This window comes from Oxyura jamaicensis, chromosome 9 (assembly GCF_011077185.1).
Source record: "Oxyura jamaicensis isolate SHBP4307 breed ruddy duck chromosome 9, BPBGC_Ojam_1.0, whole genome shotgun sequence".
NCBI lineage: Eukaryota > Metazoa > Chordata > Aves > Anseriformes > Anatidae > Oxyura > Oxyura jamaicensis.
Window position 1 is genome coordinate 11203981 of NC_048901.1, and position 19328 is coordinate 11223308.

General features: G+C 53.4%; 1 long non-coding RNA gene across 1 annotated transcript; it reads left to right on the forward strand.

The window, feature by feature from the left end:
* The first annotated feature begins 9341 nt into the window (after positions 1-9341).
* On the forward strand, positions 9342-13906 carry LOC118171189. The gene is made up of 3 exons (XR_004753095.1): positions 9342-9583; positions 11435-11550; positions 13429-13906. It is a non-coding gene; the product is annotated as an uncharacterized LOC118171189 (long non-coding RNA).
* The last annotated feature ends 5422 nt before the right edge of the window (positions 13907-19328 follow it).

The window sequence follows — 19328 nt, forward strand, 5'->3', positions numbered from 1 at the left end:
CCTGCAGCCAGGATCAGGGGGCACAGCTAGGTTTATGAATGTCTGGCCTCATGATGCCACCACAAGCTCCATGTCCCCATCTTTGGTACAGGCTACAAGACCAGCTGCAGGATGACTTTGACAGATGCACACGAAATGGGAGCCCCTGCACCACACCAGCTGGCCCACGTGCCCCAGCAGCATCCCTGGCCAGCAGCTGCCAGGGCTGGTCCTGCTGCTGTGTCCCCCAGACACCAGCTGCACGAGTGCTGGTCGTGGTGGGGTCCAGCTCTGGGGCTTGATCTCCAGAGCACCAGTCTCCCTTTGTGGTCTCCTGGATGCCCCCGCAAGGGTCCAGCCTAGGGATATTGCAGCAGCATCTGCAGTGGTTCCCTCAGCTTGGCTAGTTCCCATTTCTCATCCCTTCACCCCCTGCTTTCCCAGAAGGGCAGCGCTTCTTGCGTCCAGAGCTTCTCCAACACGCCATATATGAGGAGGGAAAGGATTTGCTCCCATGACAAGGCAGTGCCACTCTTAAACAACCTCCCTCCCTGTTAAAAAACTGGGTTCTGTCATCCGTATTAACTCCAGCAAGCTAGAGATCTTGACTCCACAAACTAAAGTGGTTACAGCAATAGGCAGAGCATTTGCCACCTGAGAAACGAAGTGGAAAGACGCAGTAGAAAGCTTGGAAATCCTAAAGGATCGATTCAAGCAGCAGGGGAGCAGTTGCTGGAAAAGGCCATATTCCCTTGCTTTCTGTTCATGCTCAGATAGCTCCATGCTCAGTGGGGCAGCTCCCAGCATTTTTTTTACCCAGACCCCCCATTACTCTCCCCCTGCCTTGCACATCCCACCTCCGCCCCCAAAGCATCCCTGTACCTGCCCAGGGGACAGCAGTGCTGCTGGGGTGGTTTTCACTCCACACCCCCTTCCCTTGTCATATGAGAGTGGCAGCAGGCCACATCCAGGAAAAAGGCTCGGACTGCAACAGGTTTTACTGCTTACCTCTTGTACTCCTTTACTGCTTAGCCAGTAAGCTCCTGGATTTCCAGACAACCAGCCTCCAGTCACCCCAAATGTCACTGGCCATATACAGAGCAGCTTCTACACCTCTTTTGGATGCTACCTTTCTCCATGTCAGGTTTCCACTCTCCATCTTGTGGCTGCTCCCTGGGTGGCTTTGCCTTCCACGGCCCAGATCTGCTGCCCCAGCCTGCCCCAGGGCAGCTTAGGGGAGAGGAAATTCACCTTCGGGTGCCCCATGGCAGAGGCACAGCAGGCTGGTGCTGTGATCTCCAGGCCACCTGGGCCTGAAGGCCCAGACCTGGGTCCCCAAAGGACCCAGCAGGCCTCTAAGATGCCCTTTTCTGGAGCGTGCCTCCCACCACGGAAAGCCTTGGATGCAAAGAGAAAAATACTCTGGGTGGCCTCCAGCTGCAAAGACATCCCTTTGGAGCCCAGGAGGGACAAATGTTTTGGTGCAACCAACTTCTTCCCTTGAAAGTCTATCAAACCCCTTCCTTTCCAAATGTTGTGTTAGAAAATGCACACTTAATGAGACAGAGAGTCCTCTCTCTTGTACAGAGATACACACACGCCTTTCAACAAATTCTAGTTAGATGCATACCTCACTGCCTGGTTGCACGGTTTGGGGCAAAAAGAGAACTTTTACCTTGCCCAAATGCATGAAAGGCCAATTAAACTGAGATGAAACAGTGAGGGCCAGGTCTTACTAATGATGGAAATTCTTTTTGTCTTTCAAGGTAACAGGTCAAGGCCTGGGCTCGTGCAAGCAGGAGCAGCTTTATCAGAAAGAAGAGAGCTCAGCCAGCGCACCTCGGGCTGTAGCTTTGGTATTCAGGAAGCACCAAGTCTTCTACAGTATGTCTTCATGAGACAAGCTGAGTTGTTATTACGCATCACAAGTTCGTTGTGTTGCAACTCTACAGATCCCGACTGTTCTGTTTTCAGAAAGAGGATGCTGCTAAAAATTACATGAATGATGAAGAAATACCAACTTACACACCCTCTGACCAACTGCAGGCCATTGGTGAGGCACAAACACATCTGACCTCCAGGAGAAGAAGTGAGCTTGGCCCCAAGTTAGGTAAAATTGAAGATAAAATTATACCACTTATTTCTACATCCCTTCATGGAAAAAATTATTACTCTAAGTCCACATGGATATGCTGTGGTTTGTGGTTGAGATGAGGCCAGGCTGGAGTTTTGGCTGCGTCCTGAGGAGAGAACATTTGTTGTGATTGGGCTGGGATAAAGATAGAGCTGGCACAACCGGCTGGGAGAGGGCTCAGCACCCCCGCGGTGCCCTTCCCCACAGCACAGCTCGCCCTGCAGCCAGCACAGCTGATGTGAGCTCGGGTTGTGCAGGTATGGGGAAAACATTAACCAGGCAAGGGAATCACACCAACACAGCCATCCCACCCAACTCTTTGGAGCAGCTATTTCCAAAGGGATGTTCCTCCCCAGCAGTGGGGTCCTTCAGAACTAATGCTGCCGTTCCCAGGGGTCACCGGACTGGCATGAAGACCTGCTCACCTTGAAAAATTAAGGAGAAAAAGCATAGAAAATTAGGAAAAAAAAAAAAAAAAAAAAAAAAAAAAGGGAATCAATCCAGAGGTGGGATCAGCTGAGGGCAGAGGGCAATATACACCAGGACTTCAGGCTTATCTGGAGGGCTTGGCTTGTTTCCCTCTAGAAATGTGTTACCTAGTCTGTGGCTCAGGCAAGGCTGGAGCCAGCCCATAACGGAGATACCAACACGGTCAACCACGAAAGCTGGGCTCGGATTCTCATCTGTCTTCTCCCACAGCTCATGTCACAGCAGGTGAAGGTGAGCAGAGAAGCCTGATGGGAAGCCATTCTTCCAGGCCTTCTTTCCCTGTTCCTCTGTCTATTTCCAGGGTAGGACATGAGACCGAGACAGGCACTGGGCTGGCAAAGGCACCCATCTCAGGAGGTGGGGACAATGTGCGGGTACTAGGAGGGGCAGGGAGAAATCTTCCCCAGGGCCGGCATAACCTGGTCAGCACAGGCATCTGGGGGACAGCCCAGCCCTCCTGCCCAGTGCCACAGCACCTCCTGGAAGAGGGGTCACCCGCTTGTCCCCCCAGTCTTGCAGGAGCTGGAATCCACAACACATGAGCGCCAGTCCTGCAAGCCTCTCTGAGGCCAGCAGTGGACTAGCTTGGAGCTCCCTGTGGCTCCCAAAGCCTTAAGAGCATCCTTCGGTCTTTCCAGAAACTTGCTTTCAGCCCCTCTCTGGACCTAGGGGCCACTTTTGAGGCCGTGCTCCAGCTCCAGAGTCATTGTGGTTAGTTTATTTTCAGGAAATGCCACAAACCAGTTTCCCCACTGGTTAGGAGAAATATTTGGTGTCAGGTTTGGACGGTGTTGCAATATGCTGTTTTCTACCTGGGATGAGTTCAACTGGCCAGTGGAGAGTGGGAGCTGATGTTCTTTGAATCAATATTTGCTTCTAAATGTTGCTTAATTTCTAAACTGCACACAGTAAACAAAGAGCTCTCTGTCGATTTTAAGCAGCCCTTTCCGGCTCAGAGCACTAAACCCAGCTACAGGCTGTAGCCTCTTTTCCAGAGCTGCTTACCATGTCGTACCATTACGGGCTGGTATTTTTGGCTACCTGCTAACACCAGCCCAGCTGGCAGGTACCAGCACTTCAACCCTTTCTGCCTTGCACAGCAGCTCTGCAGGACAGTGCCTCCATCCTCTCTGTGCACAGCTCCTCTCCAGCAAACGCCAGCCAGGCCAGCATCAGGAGGAACAAGGTTTTCTTGGTGGAGAAGCTGCCTCCTCTCTCAAACATGCCACCAGCAACTCCTGCCGCTGAAGTCAGCAGTGGTTTAAGCTCTGGCAGCCAGAGGTCGATGCAAAACTCTCTTAGCCTCTCGGATATGTAATTAGTGACATTCCTCCTAATGAAAGATTCCAGTTTACTTAATTAACCCAAGGGTTAAAGGGGTTACAGCAACTCCGGGCAACCTTGGAAACTGCGATATTCTTGGTGGGCTTTTGGAAGGGAGCAGAGAAAAGTGCAGTGGGTTAATCATTCCTGCTGAAGACCTGCTTGCAAAAAGCGCTGCTGGAGCCTGACAACATTCACCCATTTCCTGAGTAGTTTCCAAAGATCTCTGGGAATAAACCAGCAAATACTGATAATCGGGAAAGACTACCGTATCAGGAAAGTCTACCGCTATCAGGAAAGGCCACCTTTGGCTCTGCTCCTGCAGCCCATGTGCCCAGGCTCTGCCCTGGGGCATGAACCATGTGCACAACTCTCATGGCCACAAAGCAGGGCGTCAGCCTGTTTCCCTGGAGGCAGGTACCCACGAGGAGATGCTGGGCCGTCACAGAGGATGCAACCAGGGAAGAGCATGAGGGAGAGTGGCTTCTTTCACAAACTCACCAAACAGCTGAGGCTGGAGGCACCTTTGGGTCCATCTGGCCCGATCCCTGCTCAAGCAGAGCTGCTTGCCCAGGACCACGCTGTTCCCAGGGGAAACCTGGCCAGCACAAGGGGAAACCCTGCCGGTTCCCATGCTTTGGTGCTCCCTTGGTTGCCAAAGGAGCAGGGGGACATCCCAGGGCTGGCAGCACTCAATGGCCACTGGAGCAGCTCTCGCTGCTGGAAGCAGCCCAAGGAGCAAGGACCGAACCTCTTATCACCCTCTGCAGCCCGTGGGCAGCCCGGCCGGGCTGGCCCAGCCAGGCCCAGGCATTGTGCTCAGCCACGGGATAGCCACTCTGGCCAGAAACGAGGTTTGGGCATCCAATGAATGGGAAAAGGGTCAGGTCACCAATGGGTCAAGATGAACTCTACCATTTGCTGTTCGAGCCCTTTCCAGTTAGCTAATTTACGGTAATCATTAATACCAAATGCCTGTCTGTACGCGGAGCCTCACAATAGCCCATTTTTAACCTGCCACGGCCACTACATGCTGTTACGCGTGTCCTGGTTGAAACCACCTTCCCTGGCTGCATGTAAAGACTCTTTCGGCCACTCCATTTTCTTGTTGATTAGTAGTGGTGGTTTTGAAACCAACAAAAAATAGGTTGGCCAGCATTCCCTTCCATTTTGTCATCTTGAATCAGCATTGAACGGAATTAATGGAAATTTGGCTTCAGAATAACAGCAAGGCTTAGCCTTTACTGGCGACCTTCTGAACTCTAGTTAAATTAATTTTTCTTCTGCACTTGAGATTCTCAAACATGGTTAGGGCAGTTCAACAGCCACGAGCTGTGCAAACACCTGACCCTCTGCCTAGTCAAAATGTGGCACCAATGACTAAATACTTGCCCCTGAAAACGTGGCAGCACTTTTCTTCTGGAAAAACTGACGCAAAGGAGAAAGTGCGGACGATCTTCATTATTTCATTAACTGCTGGGAGCTATTTTACAGATTGGCTAGATACTAAGTAGAAAGAGGTTTTGTGGAAATGCTCCATTTGATGGAATGTGAAGCCACAAGAGGCAAGCAAGGAATCCTGGCTAGGGATGATCAGACCCCACGGTGGAGACCAGACCATCAGCACTACTTTGGGAGACCAGACTCCTTGAAGAGGCGTCACAAGATTAACCATGCTTCCAGGAACGTGTGCTTTCCTTGTTCAGACCTACGTATTAAATAGCTTCTCCTGGCAGACTGTCACTATTGGTTAGACCTGCTCACGGGCAGGTTTGACCCTTCAGTCCCCCCTTTCCTTCCCGACGGCACAGATATTAGTTTCCTGGTCGTCGTTCAAGATGTTCTCAAGATAAAACCCTGGCACAGGCAGGCAAGGGGAACGGCTCCTCCTGTCCTCACCACGACACTCCCAGGTCATGTAATCACAGAATGGCTTGGCTTGGAAGGGACCTTGAAAGATCATTTAGTTCCAAACCCTGGCTTTCAAACCATCCCATCCCTTCCAGAAAATGCTGTTTTGCAATATGGTAAATAACAAAACTCTTGGGAATATTAAGAGCCCTGGGAGGAGCAGGGAGTGGGGAGCTAAAGGCCAAGCTAAGCAGATTTCAAATCCCCTCCTGAAGGCTTTTAGACCCCCTTGGCATTTTAATCCTCTCAGCATTTCCAGCTGCGGGAGTAAAGGAGCAGAAATCCTACAGAGAGGTACAGGGGCTTGAGGGCACGTGTCTGGCTGGGGCTGGCACCAGGGAGAGAGTTCTGGGGTAGGATGGTGAAGCAGAAAAGAGGAGACTTGGGGTCAGGGTCAGAGGTGGTTTGGGGTAGGATTGCCCCAGAGGTAGAGCTGGGGCTAGCAGGGGGCACCTCCATGCACAACTTTGTCCGAATCTCTGATCTGAATCAAGACAAGAATTTCCCTTCTTTTTTTTCTGCACCATGTGCATTTTCTCCTGCTTCCTCATATCCCTCATCCCTGCTCTTATGAGGGGCATCACTTCACAGCTGATTCATTGTTTATTTTCATTCAACCCCAACTGTGTCCCCCTGCAAAAAGAAAAAAAAAAAAAAAAAGATCAGGAAAAAAAATATGTTCAGACAGAAAACAACTCGGCAATTGATTTTGTCTTACAAGGAAAGCTTCCCTGGCTTGGGCTGATTTGAGCAGGATGCAGCAGCCCTCCTGCAGAGCCCCCACAGCATCATTCATCGTCCCCCTTCCCAGCTGGGATGTGCCCTGCTGATGTGGGTGGCTCAACACTGGGGAAAGCGATGGCAAAGCCCAGCTGAAGTGCGACGTGGCCCTAACAGCTCCCCAAAACTGTTGCAAGAATAAGGAAGGAACCAGAAGAATTTCCTACTTCGGATGCTTTACTGGAAGTTGCATAAGGTGGGGGTAACATGGTTTTGCTCCATAGGATAATGATCTGTTATGTTATAGACAAAGGTCACTGCACGGAGAGAAATGGCTTTATGCCACAAATCTTCTAATCACAGAGGTAAAGGGAAATTAAATCCATCTGAGGAGCTGGCAGTGAATAAGGTTTGCCCATAGCCTTGCCATACCCAAGCCAAGGTTTTTCTCCCCTCTGCCAGTCCTTCAGCACATGCTCCTCCAGTCACCAGCACCCTCTCCCACCATCTGCACCCACCAGCGGTGTCCACTGCAGGCAGAAAGCCCTGGCACTGTCCTACCATTGAAAACTTGGTCAGACACCATGGCCACAGTGCACCAGGACCACATCCCAGGGGCAGAAAAATGCAGCAAGCCTTGGAGAAACACCAGTGTGCAGTCATCTATGCAAGACCTGACTCTCCAGTAGGGCAGTGAGACCATCCCTTTATGGCCCACTTTATTCTGGGTGGTTATTTTTGGGGTGCAGAAGTAATGATTTGCTCACCAATCCAAATGTTTCTGCTGAGTGCTGGCTCTTGAAAGAGTTCCACAGCTCTGAGCTGACATCACTTCCATCTTCTATAAACAAGCCTTGGAGAAATAACACGAACAAACAGCAAGAAAGGCTTTGCAAAGATCCTATTGCAAACAACATACTTGTTCCTCTTGCACATTCCCCTTGAGGTGGGAAATCCCCATGAAAGGACCGGGCTGGCCTTTCATCAAGGACATCACACTTGTGTAATGACAGTGGGTGCCAGGGAAGCTGGAACCACCAGCCCACATCTCCTTTCCTGTCTCCCATGAGGGATGACAACAGGCATGTAAGAGCACTGCACGCCAAGCAAATATTGCAGTGGAGCATTTTACATCAGAAGAGAATCGTTTTTGTTTTTGTTTTACTTACTAGTGTAGTATTTTGATTAGAACTTCAATGTGCTGTGATACAGGAAGTAATAAACTGGAGAAGTAAAAAGAAGGGGTCCTTTCACTTGGTTTGAGCTCTCTAGAGTTAAATCTGCCCTTCCTCTGGCACCCAGGAGGGCAGAAGGGGGTGGACATCTCCTGAGGACAACCCACCTCACTTCAGCAGAGGCAGCACGACGTACCCTGCGGCAGCGGACACACGTGGTGGCTCAGGGCACCCACTTGCCTGGCGACAGTGGTGATAGTGGGTTGTTCCTACTATCTGCAGTCTGAATTAAAGAATTAACTGATCGCAAGTCAAGCTGTCCAGATTTTATGGAGAGACACAGGCACCAGGAGCAGTTCAGCCCAGACCCAGCAGAGGTTAATTTATCTCAGCACAAACTGGGGTTGAATCCACCGTGCCCGTGAGTACCAAAGTACAGGTCGCTCATTTATCCAGCAGCCACAGAGCAGTTTCTTCTGGTCACAGGTGACCGCTTAAAAATAAAAGAGGAGAGGCGGAAAGGCAGGGGAGGAGAACGCAGGGGATGTGCCCCAGGTAGGCAGTGCCCCCAGGCTGGGGCACCCTGATGGGGAGGCAGGTCGGGGCTGTGGCCAGCTCTTGCTCAAGGGGACAGGCAGGGAGCAATATCCCAACCCATGCCTTGGATATAGCCATACCCTAAAGGCTTTCGGCAGGGTGCTGAGCCTGCCAAAGTCGCTTTCCTGTGGCTGATCTCCTGACAGGGAAGAGGTATCTTGAGCCCGTTTCTCCGCCTCACCAGCTGGCCGTCAGGGCGCCCTGCTCTCTCGCAGTTTGCAAACTTCTTCCCGCAGTCCTGTTTTGCAGATAATTAGCTGTTCTTCTAAATATCGGCTTTCACTGGGAATTTCTGGGGAAAAGAAAAAACAACCAACTGACCTTAGAGACTTGCAGCTATGGAACCAGACCCCAAATTGTCCCCATCACCCCAGCTTCCTCTCAGCCTCGGTTTACATCCTTGTCTTTGGATCTGAGCCAGGCTACGAGAGGGGGGATCCTGCCTGAAGCAGGTAAATTTGGGCTGATCCTCTGATGCGCCAGGCAGGGACGGGGAGGGAAGCCCTTCACTGCACCCCAGCCAGGCAATGGCTGATGGGCCAAGTCCTCTTCTCCCTCTCCCCCATGGCTCATCCCTGCCTGTGGCCTCCTGTGCTGTGCAGAGCTGCTGAGACCCACGTAGACCAAACGCACTGACACTACACCCACATTTATGTTGCAGCTCCTCCAGGGCACCCTGCTGACTGCCCCAAGGCAGCGTACTGCAGAAGATGTCGAGGAATAGCAGTACAGAGAGAAATAAACCACCCAGGGGAAGGTCATATCAGAGAAAGGGGTCCAAAGGCTTGGCAGCAGATCAGAGGGGGGGTGCAGGGTGTAATACATGAACCCTGGCACAAAGGTCAACCAAATGGCAGCCTAATGAGCCCCCTGTGTGCAAACAGCAGTGCTTGCTCAGCAAACACACCTGCCCCAGCCCCGGCCAGCCTTTCTGAACTGCCTCTTTCTGGAGGAGGAGGAGGAGGAGGGGATGTTTTAACAGCTGCAAAGAGCAAATGTGGCCCTGCAGGGTGCCTTCGTGTGCACCCACCCCACTGCCCACGCAGAACCAGCAGCAGCAGAGATGCAAACAGAAGTGCCCTCACCCCGCCGGAGGGAAAACCCCATTCTCCAGACCACAAGGGACTCCATCCCCATCCTCCTCAGCTCCTCAGCATTCTGCAGGACTCTGTGGCACAGCAAGCTCATGGTGATTACACACTTGGTCCCTCAGACCCCGCCAGAAGAAAAAGAGTTCTCCAGGCCCAGGAGCAAGGTAAGAAAGGACATCAGAGATGTCAGGAGAGGCAGAAGGAACGAAAGCAACCACAGAAATGGTGTGGGTGCAGAGCACCTGTGCATGGGTGTGCAGCAGGGAAACGAGCACATGGTGCTCCTCTTCCCCACTACATCCCTAGGGCTGCTGCATGCACCTCATCCTTCTCTTCTCCTCCTGCCCCACCAGCTGCCCCGGAGCACCCACTCTGCCTCCTTCACTTGAGACCACAGCTCGCAGCACCCCGACCCTCTCCTGTATCCGTCGGGTTAGGGCTCTCCTCACACATAGACTCTGGACCTGAAGCTGTCTCTCTGGACAGCAGCCTTGGCCCGGCACGTAGCGCTGTTTGCACAGCCCTTGCTCAAACACGATGGCCACGACCTCGCTCTGCCGCAGCCCGCTGCCGCCTCAGCACCACCACAGCACGCGCGTCCAGGCCTCGGCGCCTGCGGAGGCCTGAGGGTGGGCACCCGAGGTGCTGCTGCAGAGGCCGAAGGCTCGCCCGCCTTCTGTGACTTGCCTCATTGCCCTACAACCAGCCCACGGTGTCTCGGAGGGCATGTGAATTAGGTTAATTATCACAGTCGTATGTGGTAATCAAGGTTAAGCATCAGACAACATTGTACAGTAAGGTTTTGTTGGTTTTGGAGAAGCCAATAGCAGCTTGGCCAGTGTTCAAGCCCTGGATGTGTTCTGTGTCGACACCGTGCTGAGGGATGGGATTTGGATTTATCTGCAGCCCCAGCTGCAGCAGAACCAAGCAGAGCACTTGGGAGCCCCAGCAGGAGCCTGACCTACAGCTGTGGCTCTAATCAAATGCTCCCCATTTGCACCGTGACACCCCCACACACCCCAAAGCAGCATCTTTCCATGCAAATGCAGAAAAATAAAATAAAATAAAATAAATAAAAATCCTTCTGCAAACATCATGTCTCCAAAAGGAGCAATTCCTTTCATAGGAAAATATCAAGTCCACAGTCCTGGCCCCGGGGAGAAGCAGCAGACCCCTACATTTTGGGCATGCTGTAAGTGCACCAGAGTGGGCTGTAGGAACAGAGCATCAGCTCATCATACATAGCTCGAGGTGCCACAGACTCCCTGGTGGAAGATCCAAGGACCAGACCAAGAAGCTGGTGGGACCTGCACAGCCCAGACCGTCCTTCACCAAGAATACTGCAGCAAGATCTGATGGACTGGGGGAGATTTGGGGTTTATACCTTTTAAATCCCAAAGCTGTCTGAAACAGAGAGTTTGGCTTTGGGTTGATTTGAGCCAGGTAAGCAGGAGGTGCGTAGTGCCCAGCCATTGCAGCTGAGTTGCACAGCTCCCCAGACAACTCTGGGCTCGGGTCCAAGCACCCTGATCCTCTGGGGATTTGACTCCAGAAGTCCTTGGTCTTAGGGGGAAGAGGTCGGTGGCGAAGGAGCCAGACCAGCACCTGCTAGAGGAAAAGCAGAGGGGCAAAGTGAGGCTTCCTGTGAACTTCTTGCAGGCTTCCAAGGCCCCCAGATTATTTGTCTTGCCCAGAAATTTTTTTGGACATGTCAAACGATACCTCCATCACAGCCAGGGATGGGAAATGCAAATCTCAGGGGCTTGTCTCGTACAGCTCTGATCTGGAGATACTGTGTTGAGCCGCTGAAGAACTTTGATGCTATTTTCCTTCCCATCTTTACAATGTTACCTGCCTAAGGTTTGTAGTTGTTGCTGTTGTTTTTTTTACATTAAAAAAAAAAAAAAGCCCCTCATTTTGAAAAAGAGAGAGAGAAAGAGAGAGAGAAAGAGAGAAAGAAAGAGAGAGAGAAAGAGAGAAATCTGTAGATGACTTCTAAACTTTTAAATTTGAAGGTGTTGCCCAAAGGAAGAACTCCTCCCTCTGAAAGACTGAAGTATTGGAGGAAGCAGCCAGTCTGAAGACAAACATAGTCTGTGAAAACCCCACCAGACACCCGCGTGGGGGCAAGGTGTGGCAAAGGGCACGGGCAGAAACGGCAGTGGGGTTATCTTGAGCATGGCACCAGGGCATGGGGCTTTGGGGCAGTCCCCAGGGGCACCTACCTGTGATTTCCATGCTGCTTTGATGACCCCTACAGGGACAAACAGCAAAAAGTTCTGAGTTTTTAATCTCTGCTGCTTTTTAATCGCCACTGCTGTAGGAACAGCTGTCAGAGCCAGCCAGCTCCTCCTCGCTGCTGGAGCGGAGATGTGACGCCTGCTGGAAGCCCTCTGAGGTCTCTGCTCAGGGAAGGAGTCGCAGTGAGCTGTGGCTGCGTATGAAAGAGGAACAAGATGCAGTGTGTGCCACGTGGAAATTGCTGCAGAAGAGCCAAAATACGAGTTTATGCACACTGCTAGCAGCACGGAGGCATGCTGGTCATGTCTAATGACAGCTCCTGATGTTTTCCATCTTTCCCTTGCCTTTCACACAGGGAGGTCTTCCATCCCTCCTGAAACTCCTGGCTTTCAGAATAGGTTTTTCAGGTTCATCCTTCTACCTACCTGCTGCTTTTTCCCTTTTCCTGTAGTGCTTTCATTGTTCTCCAGGTCCTTGAAAGGCACTGGCACCAGCCCTCTTGTTCTCCTCGCTCATGGGACTCCACAATCAAATTCACAATATCTCCTACGAAGCCTCGCATAAGAACTGACACTCTCAGCGTATGAGAAGGAGGCATCTCTGCTGTCATGATCTATGGCACAAAACTACTGCAAAACCACGACACCAAAGTCCTTTTTGTTACTGAGCTGAGGTTTGTTAGTGTACAACAGGGACTTGGAAAGAGCAGAGCAAGCTTTCACACCCCACAACTTGGAACGCATGAAGAGGAGGTGGAAAGGTCTGATTTAACCACAGACACTTCCAGCCCTGGCTGACAGTGACCCACACGATAATTAAATTTCATGATGGCTGCAAGCGTCCCTAAGACAAACTGAACCAATGTTTTAAGAGGTCTCAGCCAGCAGGCTGTGAAACAAATACCAAGGAAGCCCTCTTGCAGTGAACACACTACTGGGCTCTTACCTAGCCAAACTGAGACTTGTTTCAAGCATGTTTCTGACATCCTGCATCCATTCTACTCCCCACACCCAGGGTTCAGACTGGGATTATCTGCTCCCTGGTGGTGCAGAATCCTGACCCGACACTTCAGTTTCCTTCCTGACGCCCCCCTCTGCTCCCAGCCCTCCTTACTGCCTGCTCCCAAGCACACATCCTGGTGCGATGCCCTCCTCGCAGGGTGCTCACGGGGGTGTGCTGCAGACATTCCCTGTTCACCCTCCATCACTGCCAACACTTTTCTTCTGCCCATCTCAGCAAAGGCAGGATGCCAACTGCAGCATCACCCGGCAAAGCCATCTCCATCAGCAGGGCAAGGGATGCTCCCTGGGGAGACCCAGCAGACCAGTGCTCCTCTTTTGCCCATCACTGCCTTGGTTTGACATGGGGGCGCTTTGAGGACACCACAAGAGCAATTACCCAGGGCTGCCCCCAAACACCCGCTGAGATAAGGAGCCAGTCTGCGCTCCCGAGCCCCTTGCCACCTTGGGGTGCCAGAGGCAAGCTGCTTGCAACTCCTGATACAATTGGCTACAAGAAACTTCCCCCATGCCATGCTTTTGAGACCCACATTCCCAATTCGTGCCTTACTGCTCCCCGGGGAAGGTGTGGTCAGGGGGAGCCACTTAAGGGAGCGGAGTGGGCAGCATGTCCCCAGCACTCTGCGTGCCAGACCACCTGTGCCCTCCCAAACCCTTGGGGCAGCACTCACACACCAACGCTGCAGCTTTCCTAGAAACCATACAATCTCTCCTAGATTTCAGCATGTTGTTTGTTTTTCTTTTCCCAGGTGAGACACCGACATTTATCTGGGCTCCTTGTCACGCTTTCCATAAATAGAAGGTGGCATCAGAGCATGAGGCCCCCGCCCTGTTTGCACGCTGAGCTCCTTCAAAAGGCATTTGCTCCATAAATGCCTGTTCCACCTGGTTTCCCTTGGTCAACACAGCTCTTCTATCTGGGTTTCGTCTGGGAACCGTTTCCACTGTTTTGACGTGTGCACCAGGCACCGGCTGTGACAGACCCAGGGCTGGACCCAGCTCTGCCCAAGTCCTGCTGACCAGGGAGAGTCCAAAAGACACCAAAGAGCTCCTGGAAGCAGATCAGAAAAAAAAAAAAAAAAAAAAAAAAAAAAAAGCTGTCTGCACCAGAGCCCCTCGGGGAAGGAGCTCCAACTAAGAGAACCCTGCTTTTCCTGCACCACCGCTCTCTCCTCTGTCCCCCTTTCTTTGCCATGCTGCCTTTAGTCTTTCCCTTACCCGTTTTTCTCTCCCTGCTCATCTTTGGCCTTTCCCAGGTTATACGCGGATCCTCCAAGGCTCTGGTTGATCTGGTTGAAGCCACCAATGGAACAATGCTCCGTATGTTTTTCTTTTCTTTCTTTTTTTTTTTTTTTTTTTTATTTTCTTTCCATACCACGCAGGGCAGGACACCGGGTGTAACCCGCAGGGTGAACCCACACCGCGGCCCTGCGAGGCGGGATGCTGCCAAATGCCACGGGGAGGAAGAGCGGGGCCGAGGAGGGCGAGCTCGTCCCAGGCATCTCTGCCTGCTCCTGGCTTCAGGGGCTTCCAGAGAGAGACCAGGTCTGGGAGGGGTCACACCAATCTCTGAGGTCCCTGGCCAGGAAACCAAACCAAACAAAAAGAAACAGCTTTGCCTGTTCGCAAGGTGAGTGGAGATGTATTTCGTTGTTCAAAGGCTTTTGATAAGGTAACCAAGATTAAAGAACAAATAAGAGAACTGTTAGGGCCAAAGTCCTAACGCAAGCCGAAGAACGTAGAGCCAGAAGCAGCAGCGTGCTGCTCACCACGACCTGAGCACATCCAGCTGCTGGGCAGCCTTTGCACCGAAGCGGAGCTCTGGCTGACGGCTGCCCAGGCCCTGCTTTATCCCCTCTGCTCGGCCCTTCACACCAGCAAGTTGGGAAGACGCTCACAAGAGCATGACCTGTCCCTATACCCCGCCACACAGCCCCGCGTCCACTTCCCAGCCTGGCGTGTTGGCTGCCTTTGGCCCTCAGCACCCTTTTGGAGGGAAGGAGTATCGATGGGCACTTCACCGCAGCGCGGACTGACTTAATTTTCCCGAGAGAGCTGCTGAAGTTAATACAAACTAATTAAAAGAGGATGCCTCACTCACTCCAAAGAGTGCACCTTCAAATAAATACACGTTTAAGTAGGCACTGATGAAACGGCGGCTGCCCAGGAATGGAAGGGGAGGCCCCACGGGTGATAGATTTCAGAATGATTCGGAAAGCAAACTTGCACGTTGCTGATAACACAGTGTGCTGGGTCCCCTGGGGAAAGTCATGTAGAAATTATCACGGGCCGTTTCATGCATAGGTCTGTCTGGAAACTGGCCTGAAAAGCAAACAAAGCTGCACAAAGAGTTTGTTGTTGGCGGGAAATCTCGTTTTCCAACCCCCCTCCCCTCCCCGAAGTTTCTCCCCATTCTCGCAGGGCAGGAGGAGGCAGCGGGACAAGGGAAAACTGTGGGACGAGAAACCCAAACCGGGAGGCAGAGGCGCGTTCAAGGCTGTCCTGGTGGGAGCGTGCGGTGACAGGGAGCTGGCAGGAGTTGGGCTCGGTGATCCTGAGGGGTCCCTTCCAACTTGGGACATTCTGTGGTTCTATGGCACAGCCAGGAGGGCTTCCAGGTTCCTCCAGCATGAGACCATAAATATTTTTTACGCCTGGCCCTTCCTAGGAGAATTTTAACCCTGGGTACGGCTGTTCTGTGGCACTCTGGTGTCGCTTTTCCCTCCTCAGAGAATCCAAGGAGCACTGGCTGCTTCTTTTAGACACAAAGAGGTTTTCATTTATTTTGCAGATCTTCTGCTTTGACTTTAAAATAAGGAGCCATTTCCACCAGGAGCTCCATCACTCCCCATCCCCTGCTAAGGAAATCTCTGTGGGCCACCTCCATCCCAGGAAACCCCCAGGGCTGCCCTGACCTCCGCTTGCAAAGTTCTTATCCCAACTCTTTCTGGCCAACCTGGGATGTCCCAGACATCTGCCTGACTAGGTTGGTCATGGTTTGCAGCACTACTCACGCTTTTTTCCTTGGGAACCATCCCACCACTGCTACTGCCATTGCTTCATTAACAGCTAGACACTCCCGTCTGGTTCAGGAGGTAAAAACACCACGCAGGAGAGGCCTGTGTTAGGCAACCAACAGTGCTTGTTTGCAAGGAACCATCGCAACGTCTCTACAGAGACTCTCCCTACAGACACCTCCCTCGCTGCTGCTACTCGCCAGGCTGCAGCTGCATCCCTGCTGCCAGCACGTGCCAGGGCGTCCACCCTGTCTGTGTTAGACAAGGAAAACACCGTCTCACAGAGCTGTGGTGGCCTTTTCCTCCCCCTCCTTGCTTTCAGGGCCCCACCTCAGCATCCAGCTCTCACGGGAAGCTAGCTGGCGTTGTGGTGAGCCTCATGGCCCCGCAAACCTCCGTGCCCTCCCTCACACCACGCAGCGCACTGGCCGCACGCTTCTGCACCCAGCTGTGAAGGCCAACAGAACCACGCCAGCAAACCCCAGTGCTGCAGGGGTTTTTCATTCTGGACAAGGATCGCTGGGGCCAGGCAGGCAGAAGGGAGATGGAGGCAGGAGGAGCAGTGCCTGCTGCTAGCTGGGCTTCGCCGTATCGTGAAACCGCACCCTCCTTAACTCGCTGGCCTCATTGCGAAGGGGAAGGAGAGAAAGATTGGTCATTGGCACTTGATAAAACCCAGGCCTGGAGAAAATCAAAAGGTCCTTTCAGAGCTCGGCTGTTTGTTTGAAGAGGATGCAGGTAGTGCCTTGTTAGGTATTAATGACGCACGGCAGACTTTCATGCAACATCAGAAGGCTTGTGGGGTGCCCTCACTGACGGTCCCGCAGTCCTTGCTAGGTGGGAATCCCAGTTGTGGGACCCCTCTTCTCCTCACCAGAGCAGGGGGCACCTTCCCAAGTGTCGCTGCTCACCCCAGCCCTAGGAGCAAGCCAGCAAACGGCCCAGAGATACCGGCTTTCCAAACGCAGGTGCAGCCTGCTCCACAACCTGGGGAGAAGCCCAGCAGCCATCACCTGAGCATGGTGAGGTCCTGGGCAGCTTCAGGCAAGCTGGGGTCTCTCTATTCATGCCAGGGTGGGAGTACAAGCCCAATCCCTCCTCCAAGGGCACCTTTCACTTCCCAAGAGATGCAATCCCAAGACTCGTTTGCCCATGCTCAGAGCACCTGGAAGCCCTTTGACGATGTTTTCATTGTCACCCTCCTGGCACTGCTCACAGCCAGCTCCTCTCTCCTCCAGCCTCCTCATTCATATCCTGACCTCTACTCTAGCACCTGTGGGAGAGGAGGGATCACTGGTGTAACCTCTGAGGGCGGCCATCTCCACCAAGGTCTTCAGATGCTGGTCTGCAAACTGAGCCCCCATCCTGCCCAGGGCCACGCTCCAAACAGCCTCAATGGGGTGCCTCTGGGGTCCCATCCCAAGGCAGCAGGAACAGCCCCGCACCATCCATTAGAGCAGCTGAAGCCCCATAGATGTGGCCTCCAACCCAAAAAGTGTGCAGGCGTGTGAGAGCACGCAGTGCTCCATGCCACCAGACCCCAGCATGGGCAGACACCTTTGCTTTTGAGTTTCTCTTCCCCAGATGCATGAAGCCATGACCAGGAAAGGGGCTGCACAGCAGCAGAGAGGTTCTGACCTCAGGGTCACAGACCAAAACCGGAGCTCCCAGGAGGTCCCCATGGACAAATAGGTTTGTCCATAGGGAAACAACTGAGCTGAGCAAATCCCATGGTTGACAATCCAGGAAGAAGAAAACAGGAACAGGATCAAAGCTGGACACCCCTATGTCTCCACGTGCCCCTCATTGCCAGTCTGCCTGCATGGATGCTCCTGGGAAAGGGCACCCTGTCCCCGCAGCAATGGGATCTCTCCCAGGGTCCTGCCTGGGGTTGCTTGCACAGCCCTATCCATCTCAACTTGCACGAGGCACAGCTGTGCAGAGGGCAGGAACAGGGAGAAGAACTATCCCTCCATCCAGACCTCCCAACAGCAGAAGGGGGGCTGATTCACACAACTGCTGAGCTAGCCCACGGCTCTCACCCAGCCCCAGGCTCCGAGATAAGCTGCCGGCCTTGGCAGATAGCAGGAGCACAGGATGGGTGGGGAGCGCAGCAGCCCTATGGTAAACTTGTGGTTTCGATGAGGTGGACAGGGAGAGGCAGCGCCTGCCTGTGCCAGGGAGAGGTGAGCGGCTGCCTCCCTGCCCGCGAGGGGGAAGGGAGGAAGCTGGGCCCTTCTGTCCCTAAAGAACGAGGTCTTGGCTGGAAGGGACCTCAGATAGGCATAGCTGCCTCCTACCCATTCCCTGAGACACACAGGCACAGGTGAAGGGGAAACGCACAGAGCCTGCGTCCTCCCCATCAGCACCAGGAGGCACCCGGGGAGCCTGGTCCTGCCGAGGGGCATCACGCAGCCTGGGCCAGCAGCACTCACGGTGCACCTCACAGCCACCCTCTCCATCCCCACCACCGCCCCAGGTGCCTTCGGTGGCCAAATAGGAGAAGCACATGGTCCTGCTGCCCAGGCTCAGGTTCCCCTGCTCACACAAGGGGGCTGTGGCCTTGGTGATGGTGTGCGGGACACCGGGGTGAGCTTGAAGGGGAAGGATGGGGAGGAAAAGCTGCTGAAGAGGGAGGAGACCCTGGGGAAGGACCGCCTGTGGACCCCCATCATGGAGGACAGCCTCCCAGCTCTCCTTTGCCTTGTGCTGTCCCCCAGCCACTGAGGAGGTGACGCAGAGACACTATTTCCACCGGTTCTGGGAAGGACAACGGGCTTCCAAGCAGGGGTGCCCCGGTCAGCCCAGCACAGTGCAGTCCCAGCGCAGCAGGGCGAGGGCTCACTGGCTTGGGAGAATACGGGAGCCAGCCTGAAGCAGGGCTGAGCAGGACAAGCTCCACGCCACACAGACACAACCTGCTCTGCACGGCTGTCCCCACGGCACAGACCTGAAGACCATGGCACTACAGGGGTCCAGCACTCATGGTCAAACCACCCAGCGTTGTCAAAAATAAGCATTCAAGACGGGAAAAGAAGGGCCAAAGACTGACCCCCAAAAGAGCGGCACAGGATGGGCCAGAACAGAGCATCAGCAGCCAGGGGCGAGCCCAAGGAGAGCAGCGGGGCTGTGAGCACGGGTTCCAGGCTGGCTGCGTAAACTCGCTGCTCACGGAGCCCCGTCGCTCCCTGGGGGCAGGCGCTGGAGAACAGGGCACCAGGGGGAAGGCGCCCAGGGAGGGGCCACCGGACGCAGACACACAAGCCAGGCCCTGCGTGTTTGCTCTCCCAGTCTCCGTGCTGACCTGACGGCGAGCACCCGCTGTTCCTCAGCCAAGGATCCAGCTCACCATGCTGAAGTTCAGGAGGTACCTGACCATGTAAGTGGAATTTTATCTTCTAATCACAGTGCTGCTTCCCTAAATACGAGTTGCACTCTACCCAGCAGTCGTGTCCTTGCAGGTCTCTCTGTGGAGGTTGAAGTGATGATGGGAATGTGCAGAGCAGCATTTCTGCTCTGCATAAACGCAGGGAGGTTTGGGGCAGTGGAGCTCTCTCTTCCAGAGGCTCTGAGCACAGCATTTCTCCCGCGTGGAGACCAGCATCTTCTGTTAGGCCTGATGCTGCAAAGGA